We start from the raw sequence: 24,598 nt of genomic DNA, 5'->3' as shown, positions 1-24,598 counted from the left end.
GGTTTTTATTTCAAGTGAGCTATGCTCACCTTGGAGCAGCTTTGGGCGAAATGCTGACATCAGTGGAGCATGTTTTCAGCCTTGGGGGCTTCCACTTTTAGTTCCTCATCTCAGGTTTGGTTCCCACCACCTCATTCCTCTGGTGCACCTAGAGCCTCCTAATCCAACTTCATCTTCCTGGTCTCAACTTTGAAGCTCTGGCCTCTTGGTGCTTCTCAAATCACAGCTTGATGAGGTCCTTTGCCCTTCGAGTCAAAGGTCCAGCTTTTGATGGACTCTCAGTCTGGGACATCTAAGCTCAAAGTTCCTTTAACAGAGAGCTTTTCATTCCTCAGTCTTTAAGAGACACACATGTGCTTAAGAGAGGCGATACTTTGGGGCGCCTGGGTGGCTCAGTCGGCTGAGCGTCCGACTTCGGCTTGGGTCATGATCTTGCAGTTGATGAGTTCAAGCCCCGCGTCGGGCTCTGTGCTGACAGCTCAGAGCCTGGAGCCTGCTTCTGATTCTGTGTCTCCCTCTCTCTCTGCCTCTTCCCCGCTCATGCTCTGTCTCTCTCTGTCTCAAAAATAAAGATAAACATTAAAAAAAATTAAAAAAAAAAAGAGAGGCAATACTTTGATTTAGAGCCACATGAAGAGGTAAGGGACTGATGTCATAGCTGCCCCCGTGCTGGCTTTAACGAGCATGAGAAGGGAGGGTGAGGGCATGAGAACCCAACCCAGCTGTCGCAGAAGGGAAGCCCTGAGAGAGTGGATGAGGCATGTGGGAAGTAGCCTGGGAACGTACGTTTCAGAACCAGTAGCAATGAGTGTGTTCACAAGGGCACTTACTCCTCTGTGGGCCATTGCTTCTCACACTGATTGCTCCTCTCAAGAATTCTTGGTTTGGGGCACCTGGGTGGCTCAGTCAGTTGAGCCTCTGACTCTTGATTTCAGCTCTGGTCATGATCTCACGGTTGTGAGATGAAGCCCTGCGTCAGGCTCTGCACTGGGCATGGAACCTGCTTGGGATTCTCTCTCTCCCTCTCCCTCTGCCCCTCTCCTCCCTCTTCTCCCCACCCTCTCAAAAAAAAAAAAAAAAAAAAAAGAATTCTTGGTTTTGACCACACAAAAAAAATCCATTTAATTATTCATCTCTGGAGAGGGTGTGGAGAAATAGAAAGTGGATGTTAGTGCATCCCTTTGAAAAAAATTGTACTTTTGGCCAAGAGTCATAAAAATGTTCATGTCCTTTGAATCGGTAATCCTTTTTCCGGGAATATAGCCTCAGGAAAGAATCCTGCATGTAACATGCAAGCCTGAGCCACAGTGTGAAGGTGCAAATAACCATTTTCTAGTTAGGGGCTTAAACTTCCAATGCTCTATTAGCAGGAAGTCGAATGTTGACTTTTTGAGGCTTCCTACAGTCTGCTTTGTTGGTCAGGAATACTAGGCACTTTCGTCAATCCAAAGAGGGTCAGAAAAGAAGAGAAATGGATGAGACCACAGCAGAGCCTCCAGCTTCAGTTACTCTGGCTTCTGTCATTACCACCTGCTCTCCTATTGAAAGTGGTCCAGGGCATCCACGTCCAAGGTCAGACTGAGGTCCCTGTTAGCCTCAGCACTTGCCACAGGAGCTGTCTTTGAAATGTAATCCCACGCCCCAACGCTGAGCTTTTTAATAGTCTCAACATTTTGGCGCCCAAGGTTCCAGCTCAAATGCTTGTGTTGTCATTGTTCATTCATCCTTCCCAGAATGACAACATCTTTCCAGAACAGGGTGGCTGGGCCCAGAGGTGCTTCAGTCTCAGCTACATGAGGAACCCAAGCATCCATCATGTTACAGCTGGACCACTAGCCTGAGCCTCCCTTTCCCCACAGCCTGTGCCTCAGTGGTCTCCTTGACTTTCTTGGCCACAGGACCTTGGGAGGTCACACCGGTTCCTCCACTCTTGGTTTCTCGAATTTTGAATTGTGAGGGATAGGGTTTAGATATTAGTTCCTTCTCTGCTAAGGCAACCACTCAGTGATCTTATATTGAACTAAAATATCAGCTTCTCTATTTTAAAAACAAAAACACAACACCTGTATGTGCATGCAGGTATTTGCTGCACAATTGTTCATGAAAGTCAAATATGAGAAGAAGTGAAGATGTGACATCAGAGGCCTGTGAAGGAAATCAGGATGCGTCCACTCAGTGAGACATCACACAGCTATTAAAATGGTGATTATGAAGACTATGAGAAAACATGGGTGTTTCCCCCCATCTTCCCAACTTTCTTTTAATTGGTCAAACGAAAAGCAATACAAGACTCATAATTAACTGTTGATATGAAGCTGTTGCCAACAGAACTTGCTGGTGATTCACTTGGGAAAATGAGGGACAGATAACTTAAAGATAATTTTTAAATGTTTGCCTTAAACAAGAGGGTGCTGGGGCGCCTGGGTGGCGCAGTCGGTTAAGCGTCCGACTTCAGCCAGGTCACGATCTCGCGGTCTGTGAGTTCGAGCCCCGCGTCGGGCTCTGGGCTGATGGCCCAGAGCCTGGAGCCTATTTCCGATTCTTGTCTCCCTCTCTCTCTGCCCCTCCCCCGTTCATGCTCTGTCTCTCTCTGTCCCAAAAATAAATAAACGTTGAAAAAAAAAATTAAAAAAAAAAAAAAGAGGGTGCGTATTCCTGCTGTTTATTGAGAGTGGGAGGCAAAGCTGGGGATGGGGAAACCAAGAGCTTTGTTTGTCTACACCAGATTTGAAATGCTTCCTAGACATTGGGGATCCAGAGCAGACAGTAGGATGTAGGGGCTTGAGCTTGGGGGAAGAGTCATTGGTATCAAGATGGGATATTTTAAATTTGAATATCATCAGTATGTAGACGGTATTTTTTTTTCAACGTTTATTTATTTTTTGGGGGACAGAGAGAGACAGAGCATGAACGGGGGAGGGGCAGAGAGAGAGGGAGACACAGAATCGGAAACAGGCTCCAGGCTCTGAGCCATCAGCCCAGAGCCTGACGCGGGGCTCGAACTCACGGACCGCGAGATCGTGACCTGGCTGAAGTCGGACGCTTAACCGACTGCGCCACCCAGGCGCCCCATGTAGACGGTATTTAAAAACATGAGATCAGAGGTGCCTGGGTGGCTAGGTAGGTTAAGCATCCAACTCTTGATTTCGGCTCAGGTCATGATCTCATGGTTTGTGAGATTGAGCCCCATGTCCATCTCTGAGCTGACAGTGCAGAGCCTGCTTGGGGTTCTCTTTCTCTTCCTCTTTCTCTGCCTCTCTCCCTCTCTCAAAATAAGTAAATAAACTTAAAACAAAAAAATTCCCTATGAGATAGAATTAGCTCACTTAGGAAAAGGGTATATAGATGGACAGGATAAGAAGATCCAGACCAAGTCTTTCGTCATTCCAACACATAGTGATTAGAGAAAGGGAAATCAGCAAAAAGTCAGAGGTGGTGCAGCAGGTTAGGAAGGAGGAAAAGAGAAATGGCATCATGGAAACGGGGAGAGAAGATTTTAAGGAGGGAGTGGTCAAGTGATCAAGCGCTACTGAGAAGTTAGTAAGATGAAGACAGAGGTGATGATGTCCTTTGGATGGCCAAAGGAGGTCGTTCATGACCTTGAAGTCAGCAGATTCAGTGGCAGGGAGAGGAGGAAAGTCTGCTGGAGTTGGCTGAGCTAAAACTGGGAGATGAGGAAGCGAGGCTATGACCATAGATAATTCTTTCAGGAAGTTGTGTTGTGAAAGAGCTAAGGAATGGAAGTGTGCCCAGAGGGAGAAATGGCTGCTCGTGGAAATGATCCAGGGGAGAGGGAGTGACTGCTTACGTACAGAAGAGAGAGGTTCATGTTCACTGCAGGAGGAGAGGCCTCGGGAAGGATGAAAGGATGGTATCCAGAGCACAGATAGAGAAGTTGGCCTTTAATGAAGAAGGTATGCACGTGGAGTCCCTCGCACAGTACCCGGTACAGACAGTAAGTGCTCAGTGAGTACTTGCCATGGTGATTACAAGCGTCTGGGTTGAATAACCAAAGGGAACAATTACTGGCTGGCCCAACTCATTGCTCGAAAATCAGGCTGTGAATGATGGCCTCCACAATTGATATGGACTGGCCAGAGAGGAAAATGAGGGAAAGGCAGAGTGGGCCATTCTTTTCTCCTACAGCCCTGCTCAGACAGGGTGGACTCCCACATTGAGGGGCATTCTTGTCTGTGTGGAAAATGAGAAGATCCCACTGATGAATGAATAACTGGTAATGACTGTCCTTTCATTGAGTCTGTCATTTTCTTCTTCACTGGATTGTATTACCCTATTAATAATGCTCTTTAGAGTTCCCAAGAGCAGCTGCTGGGGCCAGGGGGGATGTGAAGAAAACCAAAACCACAATCTCAAAACCTCTCCTATTGCACAATCAAGATGGAAGCCACTATAACTGCTGAGGCACATACCCAGAAGTGGCCATTTCAATGGCCCCTGCAAAGACAGCCTTCTAACCAATTTGTGTGGCAACCAAAGAGACCCCAAGTTATAGCTACTATTCCAGAAATTACTGTATTTAAGCCAGGAACTCAGTTTTAACTATGAAGAATGTTACTGTTGATCCCTTGACCTCACTGTTGAGACAGAGTGGGCTGTGTTCCTTGCCAAATAGCTGAGGAAGAAGAAGTCCATGTCTTCATAGCATTGTTAAAAAGAAAGAATTTCTACAGAAATTCTACAGAAAATCTTCAGTCACTTTCCCACTCAATAACAATCTACAATTAAAACAAAAATGTGTCAGTCAGGATTCATAGCTGCAAACATTAGAAACTAGCTCTAACAGCTCTAAACAGAAAAAGAATTTATCAGGAGAATAGGGGGCACCTGGGTGGCTCAGTTGGTTGAGCATCCAACTCTTGATTTTGGCTCAGGTCGTGATTTCATTTGTGAATTCAAGCCCTACGTCAGGCTCCAAGCTGACAGTGCAGAGCCTGCTTGGGATTCTCTCTCTCCCTCTCTCTCTGTCCTTTCCCTGTGCTCTCTCTCTAAAAATAAATAAATAAACTTACAAAAAAAGAATAATGGAAATGATCTGTCCATTTAAATGGAACGGATAAATGTATCATAATATACTCAAACAATGAAATTTACCATGAAGAAAAAAAAGAACCAACTACTGATACGTACAACAATATGAATGTATTACATAGACATAATATTGAGTGAAAGAAGCCAGACAGTATGTATTTCCATTTATATTAAGTTCAGAAACAGGCTAAACAAATCTATGGTGTTAGCATCAGTATGTAGTTAACCTGTGGTGGACAAAGAGCTGAAAGGGAGCATGAGAGGGGTTCAGGGTGCTGGTTAGACAGGTATGCTCAGTTTGGAAAATTTATCGAGCTGCGTACTCTTGATATGTATTCCTTTCTCTGTGTGTGTCTTCATGAAATTCACACAGAAGGAAATCAACAGAAGGGCTATTAGTAGGTCAAAATATCACCAGGAAACGCTGGAGACCCAAGTTTGGGGCTGTAGGTCCGAGCTTGCCTCCGAAATCTGCCACAAAACTCGAATGGGCACATCTTGCTGTGGCCACTAAGCACCAGCCACTGTCACTCTGCAGGTCCTCCACCTGGGACACACAAATCACTACCTGACATTTGGTTATAGGTGCATTTGTTTATTTTCTGTCTCCTCCAATAGAATGTGAGCTCACTGCTGGCTCTAGTCGGTACTCAGGAAAATTTACCAAGTGCAATTGCCTTGTTCATAGCTGAGCAGGGTTCTCCTTCTCACGGATGCCTTTTTTCTTCAGATACCTTATCAGTCAGAATCCAGTCAAGTCTTGCTGTTCCAGGAACACATTTGTTCTTTCAGACGGTCTCCCTCCCGTATTTCTTCCCTGATTCATCAGCATTGACTTTCAAGTTTTGGTCTTATCCAGCAATCTGATTTCCTGTCATTTCAAGTTCATGGTGGGAGAGTTGTCCTACCGTGACCCCTGTGTGCTCACAACGGAAACATGTGACATCCTGAGGCAAGTGGCGAGGGAGAGGGTGGATGGAGATGAGAACATGTCCATCAGTGAAAGAGTGACGAGGCGATAGCCCTGGTCCCTGACCGAAGGAGACTGCACGAACTCCTTCCGTGCTTATTTCACTTTCACGCCCACTGACACTCTGTCATTCATTTGTGGAACCTGCTGGGGAATCCAACAGTGGAATCTTGCCCTTCCACCACGCTCTCTGTCATTTAGGATATTTTCAGAAAGAATCTCAGGGGTGCTATGCATCGCCTACAAGCTTTGAGCCTCACCTTTCCCCCACCCCCAAACAGGGCACATGTCCTCCCTGACCTGTGTTAGCCCCTCAATGCCTGTGCTGGGCAGCGTGCATGGTGGCTTGGCTCTTGGGGACGGTGACCAGGACTTGAGGTCTAAAGACGGATGCCCTTGGCTTATCTTGGTGGAGGGCAAGGTAGAGAGAGCGGGTTGCCCCTTATCATTTTACTTAGAATTCTTACACTTCTACTGAAGCCACCTCAACTCTACCCAACAACAGAAGGTCAGAGAATTATTCCGTGTGTCCACGTGTAAAATTTTGTCCTACGTTTCTGCATTTCATTCCTGAATTGGGGTAGATGGTTTGGGGGTGGTGGTGGCTGACAAAGCTCAAAAGGCATCTGTACCCTTGAGTTGAGAGAAAAGAAACAGAAAACCTAGCTGGTTTCCTTCCACTGCTTTACAAGTTGCCTGCAATGCCTCAGATTTTCTTTCTACCTCCATCTCCTCCCTTCAGCAGACCAACTGTTTCTCACTGCCTGATGGACATTTTCACTGGAAGTTTCTAATGGTATCTCAAACTCAGCATAGCTAAAAGCAGATTAATAATGTTTTGTCCCACACCAGGTTTTTCTCCTGGTATCTTTATTTAGCTTAGCCACAGTACCATTTCTCCTTCTACCCAGGCTCCACATCAAGGCCCTCCATAGGCAATTGTTTGCTAAGTCTTTCAGTTCTTCTTCTCAAGAGTTTGAGCTCTTTGGGTTCCTGGGTGGCTCAGTCGGTAAAGCATCCTACTTCAGCACAGGTCACGATCTCATGTTCGTGGGTTCAAGCCCCTCATCAGGCTCTCTGCTGTCAGCACAGAGTCTGCTTTGGATCTTCTGTCCACATCCCCCCACTCCCCGCCCCCGCCCCTCCTCTGCTCTCTCTCTCAAAAAAATAAATAAACATTTAAAAAAAAAAAGAATTTGATCTCCCTTTTTCATCATTGTTGCCGCCTTCCTAGTTCGGACCCTCATCATTTCCTACCCCTTCTGGCCTCCTTAAGAAGGAGTCCAGGGATTTAGAGGAAGTAAGCATATTGCCTCCACTGCTTATCAACTGCACGACTTTGGGCAAGTTGCTTAATTTCCTCATCTATAAATTGGGATAATACCTCTTGCTGTGAGAATTCAATCAGATTATATATACAAAGTAGCACCAGAGGAAAACTCAGTAACAGGGGTGATTATTACCATTTGTCTTCTGATGACTCCAATTCATTTTCCTCACCACGGCTGGATTTACCTTCAAGGCAGCTCCCATCATGTCTAACAAACACCCAGTGCCCCACCCAGGAGCTACCTAACACCTAATATTCCCATCCCCGCATTCCAGATTTTCTATAAAGTACTTGTCTAAACTTCTGATCTCTTTCTCCCTTCGATTTACCCTGTGTATAGTCAGATGGACCTCTGCACTCTTCCCCACAGCCTCTCTATCTATACTACGGCCTGTGTGAGCTGGCTTATGCCATAACTACTGTTTGATTCACCCTCCCTGTCCTTCAAGGTCTAACTCAGATAGTTTCTTTTTCTCTCCTTCTAAAGTCTCAGCCCATAACCACACCTTTTTGCAGGATGCCTCCCTTTCTTCTGGGTCCTAAAGCTGCCTGTGTGTTCATCTTACCTCTGCAGCTGGAAGAATCCTCATTCGCCCAAGTTCACATCTCCATGTCAGGGTGAAAACTGAAACATTCAAGTGTTCCTTTTCCCTTTCAGCTAACAAGATACTAAAAACCAATTTGAGCTAACTCTCCACTAAATCAGTTGGCTAGATCAAGATATCGGTCTTGCTCAAATAAGAGCCTAAGCTGGAAAAATATCTGTGACCCTGAGAAACAGAAAAAAATCTGAGTGTTCTGGCTCAAGCAACGTTCTGCTCACCCAGCCTGTTTCCCGGTGGCCTCCCTGCTTCTGAGCTGTCTGCTTCCAAGGGACAAGGGACGCAAGACTGTACACTGGCCTTGTCTCGTACAAGATGGGGTAGTCGATTCCAACTGATTGAATGTTCTCAAATGAAACTTGGTCTTTTAAGCAGCAGTTAGATGTAAATGTCAGCTGTCTTTAAACTATTTGAGGACCCCAAAAAAGTCCCCCCCCCCCCCCCGCCATGGCTGCTTCTTCCAGAATCCATGCCAGTTTCTTAAAACCCCACTTATGAGTAGCAATGCTTTCCTCCAGAAGCTAGCCACAGCCCGGAGGGCTTGGGAGGAAAACAATGAATCTTGCCAGAAAGCTACGCTTTAAATATATGAGGTTAAATTCCGTTTTGAAAAGTTTTAACTCAATTTCCCTTCTCTTCAGAGCCCTACCTCACTTCATACTGTTTTTGACTTGATTTGAATGTTTTTGAAAAGTCTTTCTTTAAAAATTTAAGTAAAGAATTCAATAGTATATTGCTAATTTTAAAAGGAATATGCATTTAGTAAATATTTTATGAGTGAGGCTAGGCCAGTCAGACTGAAAAAGAATGATAAAGCCTTAAGATGTTTGTGCACATGATCCTGTTTTTATAATTTTGGGGTTTTGTATTGAAATATATCACACAGTGCCCTGTTGACCCATGATTTCATAAATGGTCCTCAAATACATCAGGTTTGTTTGATGAACTTATCTATCTGTAAAATATCTCTTTTTATTGTTGTTTGAATATAGATTTATCTGACTTATTTAAAAAATTTTTTTTTTACTGTTTATTTTTGAGAGAGAGAGACAGAGTGTGAGCGTGGGAGGGGCAGAGAGAGGGGGAGGCCCAGAATCCCAAGCAGGCTCCAGGCTCTGAGCTGTCAGCACAGAGCCAATGAGGGGCTCAAACTCATGAAACATGAGATCATGCCCGGAGCCAAAGTTGGACACTTAACGGACTGAGCCACCCAAGCGCCCCTTATCTGACTTATTTTTGCCTGTGCTTATCATGTTCTGAGAATATTTGTATTTGCTTTCTTCTTTCTCTTTTTGTAAAAGAATTGTCTTGGGAAAAATTTCAAGCATATACGAAATTAGAGAAAATAGTATAATGAACTTCAAATATCAGTTACCCAAATTCTACAATTGTCAGTATGTTCCCTCTTTGGCATCATTTCTACTTTTTTCCTTCCTTCCCATTTCTTTCGGCTGAAGTGTATTAAAGCAAATCTCATAATTGTGTCATTTCACCTATGTATTTAAGTGTGCATTACTACAGAGGCTCCTGGAAGGCTCAGTCAGTTAAGCGTCCTACTCTTGGTTTCGGCTGAGGTCATATCTCACAGTTTCATGAGTTCAAGTCCTGCCCACCCCACCCCTGTAGGGTTTGCGCTGGCAGTGTGGAGCCTGTGTGATAGTCTCTCTCTCTCTCTCTCTCTCTCTCTCTCTCTCTCCCTCTCTCCCTCTCCCCCTTAATCTCTGCCCCTCCCCCACTCACACTGTTTCTGTCTCTCTCCAAATAAATAAATAAACTTAAAAAAAGATGTGCATTACTACAAATATGGGTATTTTCTGACATAACCACCATATCTATCAAAACTAAAAATAGTTTATTGGTATCATATTGTACACCATCCAAATTAAACTTGCCCTGATTGTCTTTCTACTGTTGCATTAAGTTGGTTTGCTCAAATCCGGATATAAGCAAGGGCCACACATGTTACTGAGTGTTTGGGGCTGGAAAAGAGATTTAAGGTTTGGTAATGGAGAGCATGTGAAGCACTGTGAGCTAGAGGAGAGGCTCTGGACAAGTGTTGCTGAATAATGTGTCTTCAAGACTGGAATGGTTTAGCTGCCAGGCCATACTTCCTTCTGTGTAACTTCCTGTATGGATGGAAATTTGAGGGACTGCAGGATTTGTTCCGTTTGTAGATGTGACTTCCAGAGGAACTATTCCACCTCCTCCATCCCTTCTTATTCCAGTAAATATCACAGAATACCCTTCCCAGGCAGAAAAGAAAGGTAGAGACTTCTACAGTAGCCATTGTCACAGCTTTTGCTGGAAATGCCTTACAAAATTAGCTGTCTCTATCTGCAGAGATGAATTGCATGCAATCTCAGTCTGTCCCTTTATCTACTACTCCATTTTTGGTAAAGTAGACATTGTGTTCGATAGTCCTGAACTTGCTCTGTGCTGATATCAATGACTTCTGGGTCGGCTAACTATACTGGAATATATGTCAGCACCTCTGGTGTTAATAACTTAGTCTGTAAAAACCGATCTAAAATAGTCTGGAAGTATTGCGCAACCCACCTGTTCATTAATATTTTACCATCTGTTGATCCTAGTGAAAAATGGGTCTAATTCAAAGAGTTCACTTCAAATATATTTTCTTTGGCTCTAGAGACCAAATGAATTGGCAATAAGCAGTGGTGGGGCAGCTTCTGTCAATGCACAGTGGGAGTCAGGGAAGAACCCCCCAACTCCCTCCTACAGCTCTTCCCAGCAGACTTCAAACACATTTTCTCATCGAAAAGAGAGCCCTCCAGGCTCCTAATCACCAACCCAGTGGGATCCTATGTGGCTGGGAATTTCATAAAGCAAAATTCCCCAGGGAGTTTCAACAGAGGTGCTCACGAAGCCAAAACCCCATTAGCTCTTTGGCCCAACACAAAAGCTGAGCTGCAGACTAGCTTCCCACACTCTATGCTCCCAGTCATTCTCTTCAGCAGCTTATTGTTCTTCTCAGTGTCAGTTCTTGTCCATTGCGGGGTAACTCCTGGAAGTCTTGAGAAAGTGACTCCTGGAAGTCTTGAGTAGTTGGAGGTGGGGGTGGGGAGAAAACATCATTACCACACCCATCATCATCATCATGCCATACATTTCTCTAGCACTCCATGTTTGCCAGTTACGGTCATGAACATGGTACTCTTGATCCTAGTGACCCTGTAAGGCAGGGAATGTAAGATATCTTTAAACCTGTTTTATGTGTAAGCAGAGTAAGTTTCACTGAGACTAAGGGCCTTGTCCAATGTCCTGCACTTGGCAGAGCTAGAACCAAAGTGCCAGTCTTTGCCCTCTACTTCAGTGCCTTGTCCTCTTCTCCATGTGACCTCAGTGTGGGCTTACCCCTGCAGAGAGTCTTTGACTCACTTTCCTAACTGGTGGACCCAGCTTGCTTGTGTGGAAAAGAGGTATTCCTGTCTTTGGGATATGGGTGGACCTGGGGTGGCCCAGGATAGCAATCTCTTCCTCAAATGACTGAGTCCTTTTACATTATGCCATAAAATTATTGTCATTTTTTGTGTGCACAATGACATGAAAAATGTGGCAGACTACCATCCTTAAAGGAAGGCTTAAATGTTTCATCTTCCCACTGACCTTAATATCTGAATGCCAATTGATAGGCGCTGGTCCTGAAAAGTCAGGTGCATCAATCATAAAAAGAAAATAAAAAATTTAATTGACTGTTTTTCAGTGAATTTTAAAAATCAACAACATTTTGCCCAATAAGCTTCTCATAACTTGCATTATGGGTTGAAGTGCTATTTGAATACTTCTTTTTAAAAGCTTTATGGTCGTTTGCCATGGAAGAACTTCTTGTTCCTTTTCCCTGTCTCCTCTAGCAGAGTAATTAATCTCCATCTCTCCCATCCTCTAGTGTATTTAGGCCAGGTTCCCTGACCTACAGTCTACTTCATGGTATTTAGTTCTGAAACAAAATGAAGCAGTCCCATTGCATGGAGTAATTTCTTTGTTTAAACTTCAAGTTGGATTAGCTCATGTCATTACTTTCACTTGGGCTATTATGAAAAATTTTCTCTCCATGAGTTTTGTTTTTATTAAGTTTTCAATTCTGCTACTCTTGATTCAGGTCCAAAAGCCAGTTAATGGAAACATGTCCTCAGGCAAAATTAAGATGTTCATTTTTAATACATATTGATTCTTTCTATCTTTTCCAAATCTAGCCTCTTCCCTTAACACCCCATTCTAGCATACCCTGGGAATCAGTACCCAGAGCCTTATATGTTTTCTATGCTTCCTCAGTTAACTCTCATACTGAGAAATTCAAATGCACACTAAAGTATATGAATATTATACTTGATCAGTACTTGGTTTACTATTTACAAAGCCATTTCTCATGTGTCTACAAGATTCTGGACATAAGGGTGTATATTATCAGAGAGATGTTTTTGTACTAGTCTATCCCAGAACAGCATCTGGATTATTCTTTTGCATGAGGAATCATTCAATGACCCATGAGAAGAATATTGTATTGTGAACCTTTTCACTTAGGTAACAGAGAACCAACCCAACCAGCTTAAACAAAAAGATAATTTATTTTCTTATGTAGCTGAAGAGTCTATGGGTATGCTTGAGTCATGGCTGGGTTCAAAGCCTCAGACAATGTCATAGGGATCCAGTCACTCTCCAATTCTTGGCTGTAGTTTCTTCTTTTTTCACATAGACTGTCTACTCTTTGTGGACCAGTGGCTGCCAGCAACTTCAGCTTATATCCTCATGACTACAAGTCCAGAAGTAAAGAGTTGGAATCTCTTCCAGTTGCTTGAAGACTAGTCTAGATTTAATTCTTATTGGCTTTATTTGTCTACATCATTGAGCCAATCCTTTGGCCAATGAGAGATCATATTCTGAGTGGGAAGGTCTGGATCATATGTCCACCCCAAGGTCATAGATTGATTGTATATACACTAAAAGTCAGGCAAAGATGATTCCCTAAATCACAATCAGGGTACTGGGAAGGTACAAAACACTATAGTGCACAATTGTGCAATGCAATTGGTAGTGAAAACATTTAGATGGTTAGTCTAAGAAGAGTATGGACAGACAAGTAACTCACCTTGAAGTGGGAGAGAATAAAGGTGTTTGGCAGACCTACTACTTCCTAATGTTCTTGGTGCCAAAAAAGTGCTTCTGACCCAACCTCTGGAGAACTGGTTCTAAGTTTGTGGTTGGGAAAACAAGTGCAGGGAAGTAGAGGGAAGAGAAAAGGGGGTACCTGTAACAAACCTGGAATATTAGCTTCTAGATATTTATAGTACCAGGGCACTGGTAAAAGGAATAGAACACAAGGATGCCATGGCTGGGATCTAGTTAAAGAACCATGAGACTGGTTGATAAAGACCTCTCCCATCTCAGCGAGAACTAAACCAAGACTGTAAGAGTGAGGAGGTCAACAAATGTGATGACAGAAACTATGATAAAGCACAGAAAAATGGCAAGACCATGCCACACATCCAGCTATATGGAAGTTGAGAGATAGATGAGTGTTTAAAGAGGGTCACAGGAAGAAAGCAAAGGGCATGTGACACATACTGGAATGATAGGCAGAAAGCAAGGTTGGCCAGTACTGGCAGTCAGAATAGCAGGCTGAGCCAATGCATAAAGCACAGCAGTTAATGGTGTGTATTTCCAGATCCAGGCACACCTTGACTCAGATTCTCACACTTCCTGGCTGAGTAAACTTGGGCACATTTCAGCCTCTTAAGTGGGGATAGTGATGTCATGCCTCCCTCCTTGGGTCATGTGAAGATTAAGATCTCATATGTAAAGGGCTTAGTACAATGCTCAATAAATAGTAAGTGGTGGGAACCACATGTTAAGTTGTAACCACCATGTTAAGTTGTAAGAGGTCATTTGGGGTAGAAAATGCCTGCAATTCTGGGAAGAATTACTTGAGTGATCCCTTTTGGGGTTTGCAGTTTTCAGGCAAGTATTGACCTGTTGGAGGACATTTTTGATTTAGATTTAGATCCTGTTGTTATGTGCTGTCACCCTGTGCTCTTCCCTCCCTACCCTCATCTTTGTTTGCTGATGTAAGTTTACGCAAGGAGAAGGGTTTCTCCTGGAGGAGGAAGGATTTGCAGTTCAGATTTGCTAAACTATCTGATGATCAGAGTTGGTCCTAAGTGAGACCATGTGGCAGGGAAGGACTACTGAGTAAGAGGAAAGAAGCGTGTAGACCAGTGATTCCCAACTCAACACCAGGATCCACCAGCCCAATGCAAATGATATGTCTTAGAGAGAACCTGTGTGTGTGTGTGTGTGTGTGTGTGTGTGTGTGCGTGTGTGCGCGCGCGCGCGTGCGCATGCACTGCGTGTGCACGCACACACATGCATGTGTATGTGTATTGAAAGAACCTAACCCTAGGAGCCAGAACACTCCAGACTTAGTTTTATTCTGAGCACTTGGGGACTAGCCTAGCATAGAAAGAACAATCTTCCCTTACATCTCAAGGCAGCAGCAGCAACAAATTGGGCTGGAGTTGGCAAAATGAGGGGTACAGGCAGCCCCTGTTTTGACATGACTATAAAACATGTCAAAGAGGAGGCATCTCTATCTCTATGTTCATGTTACTCTTCTGCCTTTAGCAATGAGGTCAGATTTAGCATTTCTTTAAAGGGGGGAGGGCACATGGGACCTTCCAATCCACGCAAAGGCAGATTTGGGGGTCATTACCCAAATAGACATAGGATGGAAGTCTTTTATGAGTCCTAACTGCAGCGGTGACATATTAATAATCCTTCTTAGTTATGAAAGCAGTCGTGTTACCAGTGACAGTAATTAACATTCCAGGTGCTTGTGCTGGCTCTGTTACTGCTAAAGTAATTTCAGCCATTATGACTTCTGCTAATTAGAAGAGAATGGCTTCCAACTTTCCATTGCTTCTTTGACCTGTTTGTGCCACATAAATGAAATGTTGGGGAGGAATAAAAGCTGAAATCTTTATCCTACAACGATATTTAGAAACCTCTGGGAAGAACAGAGATTAAAATAAAATAAAAAAAAAACAAGCTTGGTGCTTGTTCAAGAATCTTCCTCTTGGAAATATATAACAGTAAATCTGGAGGGTTCTCCACTGTCCTTTACTCCCAGAGTGCTAGATAAGTGATAGCCAGGAATTCAGTGGAAAGAAGAACGGGCCAAATCTTGCCCTTTATCCCCTCACCAGTCTCATCTAACCCCCACTCCACAAGTTCTCTCAGACGTTGGAAGCCCGGAGGTTGGAGGAGAGATAGAAGAAGCCAAGAGCAGAATATTATGGGAGAATACGGGCAAATATTCTGAGTCAGTGGTTCTCAAACTTGGCTGCACATTGGAGGCACCTGCCGACCCTTAAACATACTGATGCCTGAATCCTATCCCCCGAAATTCCTATTTCAATGGTATGTGGTATGGTTCAGACATTAGGATTTTATAAAGCTTCTTGGGGGATGCAACCAAGGTTGAGAAGTTGTTGAGTCTTAAGTTATTTGTATCTAATTCAGAAGAAAGAAGGGGAAAATGAATTTGTGGTCACATCTTATTTTGCAATACTTCTTAGTAATAGTGTTTCTTAATCCTAGATGAATATCAGAATCATCTTGGGAGCTTGTAGTCAAATTAACTCAGGATCCCTAAGAGTGGCATATAAGCAGTGGTGTTTTTAAACATTGATTCTTCTTGGAGGCAAGGTTCAGAGCTAGAGCTAAGACATGCTTCTCAAACCTTTTAGTGTACATAGGAATCACCTGGTGAAACTGCTCAAAATATATATTCTTGCATTATATCCCCTGAGGTGGGAATCTTATTTTTAGCAGACTCCACAGGTCATTTTGATGAAGATGGTTATTAAGACCACTCTAGTCTACTATTCTGATTGCTTTCTTGTCCCAACCAAGATGTACTTTGCTCAATAAAAATGCGACTCTGTCATCTGGTCACTGATGGTTCCTGATTGAAAGGTCAGGGAGGAGAAGCAGTACCATATTCCTAGGGGGTATTTGGAAATGTTTAGGCTTCTCTTCTAATGATCATGGTTGGAGATACAACAGACATTTGGGGATCCCAAACAGTCCTGAAACAAAGAATTGTCCTGCCCAGAATATCAATGCTGCTTCCAGTGAGAGACACTGGCAGGTGGAAAGGTTTGGATTGTGTGTGATCTGAAGTGTCAAGGTATAGACTTTGGCACCAGGCTGACATCAAATTCAGTAGCATGAGTTTTGAGGAAAGGTCTGGAAGTTCAGAAAACCAAGATATATTATAAAGTGTCTTTCCCAGCTCTCTATATTTTTCTCTTGTCCTTATCTCTCCAAGGGGGCAAATCTAACCCCCCCCCCCACCTACCCTTTCCACTTCCTCACCCTGGTCCCAGTCTCTATTAGAGACTCATAGATGGGCCCTACAGTCTTATATTTATTTTTGGTGAAGTCACAACACAGGCCATTCTTCCACTGGCTCCCAGACTCCCATCATTCCTAGCAAGGTGACCTTGAGTGACTCACTTTATCAAGTAGGACCTAGAATCCCCACCTATAAAATTGGTAGGTTGAACTGGGTGGTTTCTACAACCCCTTTTATTTCTGACATTCTATGATTCTATTCCAGGTTAAGAATTCTTAGTAGAGAACTGTCCCAAGATACCATTCTTGTTTGTTCAGTTGATTCCTGAAATATCTTTCCTGGAGCCGAACTTTCAGAACACAATGGGAGATCAGGCTTAAACTAAATCATCATGAAAGAAGGAGTACATTCATTTGAATTCCTTCTCTCAACCTAATAACTATCACATGGACCTTGCTTGAGAACAGAGTTTGATTCAGTGACATATATTCACAATTTTATTTCCCATTAAGCAGCATTAGGTATGTATGCTTTGTTCTAGATCAAGGTTTCTATGGACATTTTGAGGCCTGATAACTTCTTGTTGTGGGAGACTGTCCTGTGCATTGGTAGGTGTTTAGCAGTACCCCTGGCCACTACTCACTAGGTATTAGTAGCACCGCCCACCCAGTTATGACAACCAAAAATGTCTACAGACATTGCCAAATATCCCCTGGGGAGAAAAAAATACCTCTCAGTTGAGAAGCACTGGCCTAGATGTTGGGGTTGCAATGAATGAGATCTTGCTGCTGTCAAGAAATGAGGAGAGACTCATTGAACAGTTCATAATGATACCTCACGGGGGTGTTGTGATGAAAGCATACAAGGTATTTAGGGAGGAGAAGGGGCCTCGGCCGAGGGACAGTCTCCTGGGCTGAGTCTTCATTGACCCAGAGCGGTTGGCCAAAGGAGGCACAGAAGTGGCCCTGGAGCACAGGTGACAGCAGTAGCAGAGTCAGAGAAATAGCTTGGTGTCAGTAAGGGACATCTTGCTCGTCTGAAGGGCAGCAGGAGGGTGACAGGTGACACTGAAGAGTCAGGCAGGGGTTTGCAGGCCTCATCAGATGTTCTTTTCTAGGAAACATGGGGGCAGAAGGAGGCCTGAAGTGGGAGAGAAACGTGGTCAGATTTGCATTGTAAATAGGTACACTGCACCACCTTGAAATGATGGGATTGTAGCAGACAAATCTGGAGGCTGTTGAGTAGGTAATCCAAATAAGAGAAAAAAGGGGCCAGAACCCAGGTGGGGGTTGGAGGTGGTGGTGAGGAACTGGAGAGGAGGGAGGAGCAGGGCACTGAGGGGCTGCCATCCCGGGAGCAGCAATTAACCTATTTTTGTAACGAACCTAATTAACCAGGCAAGCTTTGGACCAGTTTATAATACATCAAGAAAAGCCCGCCTTCCTCAGTTTCCAGGTCTACAGCAAATGAGTGGTGTTTTCTGATAGCAGACTGTTCTCAGTAAGAGAGCATAGCTTGCCTTTACATTTCCACATCCTCAGCACATCCAAATTGTAGCAGCCCCCCCGGGGAATTTCTGGAACCAGAAGGCCCTCAACCATGCTGCCATACGTTTAGACCAGTGGAAGTTGAAAGATAGATGCACGTATAAAGAAGATCACCGGAAGAAAGCAAAGGGCACGTGACCCATACGGGAATGATAAGCGGTTTGGCACAAAGGTGTGGAAGCTGTTGGGAAGTAGAGTGTTTTCCCAGAGCACCCCCCCCCCCCCCCAAATCATTCCATGTTGGTAACTAGATTGTGCCACAAGTTAGTTTCAAGTTCAAGGCAGCACAAACTTTTCCTCAGCTTGAGTAATGCTCCCAGGAGGGAAGCAGGAGTGACGAAAGAAATGTCTCCAGGTGGAGACAAGCCAAGCCTCAGAAACTGGCTGACGAGAGGGTATTTTGACATGCAGGGCTGACCCAAGAATTAGACAGGCTCTGTCTCTCTCTACCTCTGTTCTCACGCCATCCCCACGCTTCCCAGGGCTCCTCACTTAGGCTGTTAGGTTGGACCATGCCACATGACACTCTGGTTCTAGACCTTTCCTTCAACCCTCCACCCCATGCAAACTCAGCTCCTCTGTGACTTATGCTAGTGGGGTCTGCTCTCTGATCATGAGGAGAGTAGTTCATGAGATATTAAATAACAGAGGCCCTCTGCATTCTGTGTCTGAAAGGTTTTCTTCTGCTTGGCTAACCCATACCGTCTCTATAAGGGTACAGATTTCCTGTTGTGAAATTGGGTTGGTGAGAAGAGGATGGATGGGGTTTGAACTGGTCACGCTGATTTCCAATGATGGGCAAGAAGCAAGTTTGCTATCTCATCAAATATGTCCTCAGACACATTTAAATCAATTTTAATTGATTTAAAACAACAGGGGAACTGTTCAGTGAATGCTTTTGACTCTACCACATCCTCTTTGTGTCCACAAGAGAATACTTTGGGTTCAAAACCATGGACTAACAAGGAATCTTATTTACCTTTCACCTCATCCCTCTGGCCAACTTAATTTTAGTACAAATAGCTGGGAGGTGATGGGCGGTTCCAGGTCAGGTTTAGGGCGTGGTGACCTTCTGCCCAAAGAACGTTAAATTTTTTTTAAATTTTAAATTTAATATTTTAAAATATATTTTTTACTGTTTATTTATTTTTTTGGAGAGAGAGAGAGAGAGAGAGAGTGAGCACATGCAAACAGAGGAGGGGCAGAGAGAGAGGGAGAGAAGAATCTTAAGCAGGCTCCAAACTGTCAGTGCAGAGCCTGATGTGAGGCTCAAACTCATGAACTATGAGATCGTGACCTGAGCTGAAAACGAGTGGGATGCTTAACCAACTGAGACACCCAGGCGCCCCTGCCCAAAGAATATACAACAACAACAACAACAACAACAACAACGTCGTACTATACCTTCTCCCCTCATCTGTTTCATTTTCTTTTTCTTTTTAAAAATTTGTTAATGTTTTTATTTACTTTTGAGAGAGAGAGTGAAGGGGAGAAGGGCAGAGACAGAGAGGGAGACACAGAATCCAAAGCAGGCTCCAGGCTCTGAGCTGTCAGCACAGAGCCCGACATGGGGCTCGAACTCATGAGCCATGAGATCATGACCCTGAGCCAAAGTTAGAAGCTCAACCGACTAAGCCACCCAGGCCCCCCTGGTCTGTTTCGTTTTCTGCATCAAGTGGAATGTTTGGGACCCAGCCCCGTCCTGAATTGCATGACTACCTGACTTGGCCAAAGTCACAGCTAGAGTTTCTCTTTTACTCACAGTGTTCTTCAGAGACAGACCACTTAGCAAAACACAGGATTTTTTTTTTTTTCCAACAAGGGTCACTTCTAAGAAAGGGCTAGCAGTTATTTCACTTACTTTCACTGCCAACAAAACAGATCAGAGTGAGCAGCATTTGGCAGCCTCTCCACGGTCCAATTAGCTTTATTAGAAAAGTCTCTCTTCATTTGCAGCCTTCCTGAAATATTTATTTGTTTGGCTTCCTCTCCAGAATGATTTTTTGGTCTGCCCACCATCCTCTGAGAAGAGTTACCAAAAGTAAACAAAGTTGGAGCGACCACCAACTCCGATCCCCGTTCTCAGCCTCTGCTCCACACACTAGACTTCTCCAGGGTCTGGTCTGCCCCTTTAGACCATGAAGCTCCAATATCACAGCAGTCATGTTTGTCCTGGGGCCTTCTAACCCCTTGCTGGAGTTAATACAATAGAAAGCATTGCTGGCTTTTATTGCTTGCATTTGGCTTGGTCAGTGCAATCATTCTCTGCCAAGGGAAATATCAGCAGGGGATAGAGACGAGTAAGAAAACCAAAGGAGCCGAAGTTTACTCCTCGCTAAACCTGAAAGCAAAACTACCATCTGTGTCCACATATCCACTTCCAGGAGGCTCGGAAGCCAGTTCCCTTGACTTTGACTTGGAAATTCCATATGCTTGGCAGAGATCCCTGCAGCTTCCTTTGTAAGAAGTGCTCTGAAACCTTGCAGCGTTCGAAGTTACCCTTTGAATAACCTATGCGCGGCCTCCAACTCTCAGTGCTTTAGGAGGAATTCGTTGTAATTAATTCCCTGTTCCCTTTTTTCTTCCTGCAAAACTTTGCTATGTGACTGGCTCAGCTCCACTCACTAATATCCCCTTCAGTTCTGTCATTCGTTCCTGGGGCCAGCTGTTGTCGCTGAGGCTTTTATGTCAACTTTCCTCCCACTCCTGAACTTTGCTCCACTTGGCGTCATTTTCTTAATACATCTTTATTTGGGACGGAATGCAAGAGCTCAGAGGGTAAAAACTGGTCTCCCAAAGCTGTGCCCACTCCTGAAAGATGAACTGGGAAACCGGCCGATTAGCTGAGTCCCTTAGGCCTAAAAACAACTTTTATCCCCAAACCATGAAAAGCTGAGCAAAATATAGGACTCCAAGGGGACTGAACTAAACAAATAATTATCCCATTTGCCATTTTCTTCCTGCCTATAATGACAAAGACTCTTCCAGTGGGTTCTCCACCTGAACTCCTTCACATGGAACTTTTGTTCAGAATATGGGTAGGAGGGTAAGGAGACCTAAGGGAAGATCTCTGAGCTGCCAGATTCCTGTGAAGGCTTTAGTCTGCTATGGTGTCCGTGACCTCCATCTGGAGAAGGAAGAGCTCCACGGAGCTCTCAATGTTAAAAACTCTGCTCTCTTTCGGAAGCATCATTACCCAGAAGCTGAGGGGTGTGGTAACATTTTTCTTCCCTCTGCTCACTCACGACAATACATGTTCCCTTCCTCTGAGAGTCAGCCTTCTTCCCTGGAGATGGATCTATCAGATGGATCTATTCATCTTTGCAGCTCTGCTAGCCGCCTAATGGAGTGTATTGCTCTTAGCAGGTCCTTAGTAAGTGGCTTTAAATGGGATTCATCAAATGACCACTTTTGGTCCCTGAACAGCCAACACAAAAATATAAGGACACGAGCATGATTTATTCTTATTCTTCATCACCTCCATTGTAGTCCTCTCTCCATTTCTTGCTAATATTCCCAAGCACCCAGGACTCCCAGGTAGTTTCTTGTTGGGTCTTTCTCTCCTCTCTCACTCTACATTAAATCACCAGAGAACTGCTTCCCACAGAACTGATGTGTTAATGGCTCATGATGGTATTATTCTGTTAAAGCAGTGAATTTTGTCTGATGCCTACATGTGAAGACAGAACTAGGGGGAAGGGGTAGGCACTACCAGGGGCCACTGGGGAGGTTACTTTACAGCTTTGAAGCAAACAGCGTAGTCCATGATGAGCAGGTCAGGATCAGAACTTGTTACGGGCAGCAGGGCAGGGATCATTCCTTCTTCCTGGGAATGCTGTTTTCACCCGGCTTCAGGGACCATACTTATTAATCTTCTTTTTTTCCTCTCCTTTTCTCTCATGTTTCTGTGAGAAATGCTGTCATCCTAACAATCTGTATTCATTTCCTAGGGCTGTCATAACAAATTACCACAGCTTACATCAACAAAATTTCTGGAGACCAGAAGTAAAAATCAAGGGCCTGGCAGGGTTGGTTCCTTTTGGAGGTTCTGAGAAAGAATCTATTCCACACCTCTCTCCTGGCTTCTGGTGGCTGCCAGCAGTCCTTGGTGTTCCTTGTCTTGGGGCTGTGTAACTCCACTCTGTACTTTTTGTGGGCTTAGGGGATGTGCCTTACACTTTTTCATTGTTGGAATGCTCTCTCTTTTAAAGGTTAGCATGAGTCTAGGCTTCAGGGACCATGATATCCTGCTCTGGGTCCTAGTACCTCCAGTGAGGTCCTTTAGCTGTCCTCAATAAATGATCGTTGATTGATAAGATAAATGTTGGCTGGCTCTGTCTAGGTGATGCAGTTCAGCCATGCCAAGTACACTTGACCGGGCAGTTCCCCCTTGGAAGCCAAAGCCAAAGCCTTCGGAGGCAATGGATACCATTAGCATTCAGAGGTGTGCCAGTGCCAGCTGGTACTGCCTCTTTAGAGTCAATTGTGCACATCTCTTCTAAAAGCTGCGTTCAGTGACCTCACATTAATAGCTTGAAATCAGCCATGGTAGGAGTATTTTCAGTATGGAAACTGACAAACTACAGGTTAGGGATTTCTGTCCCTCCCAAGAGCCTGTTGTGAAGCATTTAACCAGCATATCACTGTTATGTTGCTGGTCCAATGGTCACTTCTCAGTCCTCATTCTATCTGACTTCTGGATGTGATGGCACCATTTATCACTCTCTGTTTTGGGTAGCACTGTCTTCAGTCAGCTTCTAGGAGACCTTGCTTCTCAAACTTCTCTGCTCATTCCTTGTCTCTCTGATCTCTTAAAATGGAGTGACCTGGGATTTCAATCGAGGACCCTTTCTTTCTTCCCAACCTGCACTCATTCTTTGGTGGTCTCATTTGTTTCATGTCTCTAAATCCCATCCATACACTGAGGACTTCAAAAGGTATATTACCAGTGTGGGTTTCTCTGATTCTAGCCCTGAACACCCAGTTATCTATGCTATATCTCTTCTTGGAAATCTAATTGGACACCTCAACTTAAAATGGGTACACTCGAAACCCTGATATTCTCTCTCACACCTGTTTCATCTACAGTTTTGTTTTTTTCCATCTCAGTTAATGGCAACATCATCCTTGCAACTTCTCAGGCCAAAAACCTTGGAGTTATGTTTGATTTCACTATTTCTTTCCCAACCTCACATCTAATGCAGCGGCAAATCTTGTTGGCTCTGCCTTCAGAATATATCTGGATTCTGATCACTTTTCATGACTGACCGTAACCATACTTCAAGTCTAGATCTTTGCAACATTCTTCTGATCATGCTCTTATTTCAACCAAGGCTACTGACAGTCTCTCACTCAGATTGAAAACTCCAATCATTACAATGGGCTAGGAGGCCCCATTGAGCTGAACTTTCTTACCTGTGTGACCTCATCTCCTGCTTGCTCCATTCCAGGCACATGAGCCCCATTCTGGTTTGGACATGTCAGGTATATTACCACCCTGTATACTGTCTGTTCCTTCTACTTTCCTCCCAGAGGTTGCTTAACCTGCTTCCTCATACCTCTTTCGTGTGCTCAAATGTCATCTGAATCTTCTTCAGGTCTACCTTCATCATTCTGTTTTGAAAAAACAAAACAAAATGAAACAGAAAACAACAGTATCAACAACAAAAAAAACAAGTCCACCCTGGAAGCTCCCCATCTCCCATCCCTTGCTTTATTTTTTCCTTAATGGTTATCACCTTCTAACATACTGTATCATTTTTTCCTTTATGTCTTCTTTTCTCCTCTAGAATGTAAATTCCATAAGTGCAGGGATTCTTGTGTTTTTTTGTTCACTTTTTCATCTCTAGGGCTTACAACAGTCCTGATATATATTACAGTTGATTCTCATTACTCATTGTAGTTATGGTCCATAAAGTCTCTGCAAACACTGAATTAGCAGATACAAAACAATTGCTCTTAGGAGAAACACAAAATTAGGTTCCTAAGAGCCTCTGGTCTCAACATTTTTGTCAAATGACCTTGTTTTATGTGTGTACATAACCTTGTTTTACGTGTATAAAAGACACATATTAAAGACACCTTAATTACCATACATCATGGATTCATCAGCATTGAGCTCACAGCCAGCAGCATTCTAACTCATGCCTGAATAAAGCTGCCTGACACATGTATTTTCAATGTAAGGCACGTTACAGCCTTATTGTGCTTAGGACCAATTAACCATGCCTTGGCACCACACTCCCAGTGTGAAAGACATGGTATTACGCTGACCACAAAAGGTCACTTGTGTACAGTGTGGAAGAATGCAAACACTGAAGGAGGCAAAGCAGTGTCTTGTGTGACCCAGCTGTTAATGAGCCCATGGGGCAACTCAAATTTCTTGTTGCTCTGCACATGTCTGTAGGTGACTGTGAAAGTATTGTGAATATTAATTTAGGGGTTACAAATAAATTTTAGTGAGTAGGCAAATTTGCAAAGGTAGAACCCATGAGTAATGAGGATCAGGTGTATATGCTCAACATGTATGTGTGAAAAATATAAACTTGACCCTTTGATATCAGCAGACATGTGGCCTCTAGAAATCTTGGAGTTCAAGATCTGTAGGGCCTCTCTACCTGGTGTAAGGGTAAGATCTAAGGGCATCTACCTTAGAGCTACAAGTCTTTTCCCTTATTTCCTCTAGCATGGTTTGAAAAGCCCACCAGGGGATTCACTCTTTTGGGATGC

General features: G+C 43.9%; 1 pseudogene; it reads right to left on the bottom strand.

The window, feature by feature from the left end:
* Window positions 1-23,481, bottom strand: part of LOC121044521 (NADH dehydrogenase [ubiquinone] iron-sulfur protein 8, mitochondrial-like) — a 33,971-nt pseudogene extending 10,490 nt beyond the window's left edge.
* Window positions 23,482-24,598: the final 1,117 nt, after the last annotated feature.

The sequence above is a fragment of the Herpailurus yagouaroundi genome, unplaced genomic scaffold, assembly GCF_014898765.1.
Source record: "Herpailurus yagouaroundi ecotype Mexico unplaced genomic scaffold, PumYag 188, whole genome shotgun sequence".
Lineage (NCBI taxonomy): Eukaryota > Metazoa > Chordata > Mammalia > Carnivora > Felidae > Herpailurus > Herpailurus yagouaroundi.
Note: the sequence above shows the minus strand (reverse complement) of the source record. Positions and strands in the feature narration are given on the sequence as shown.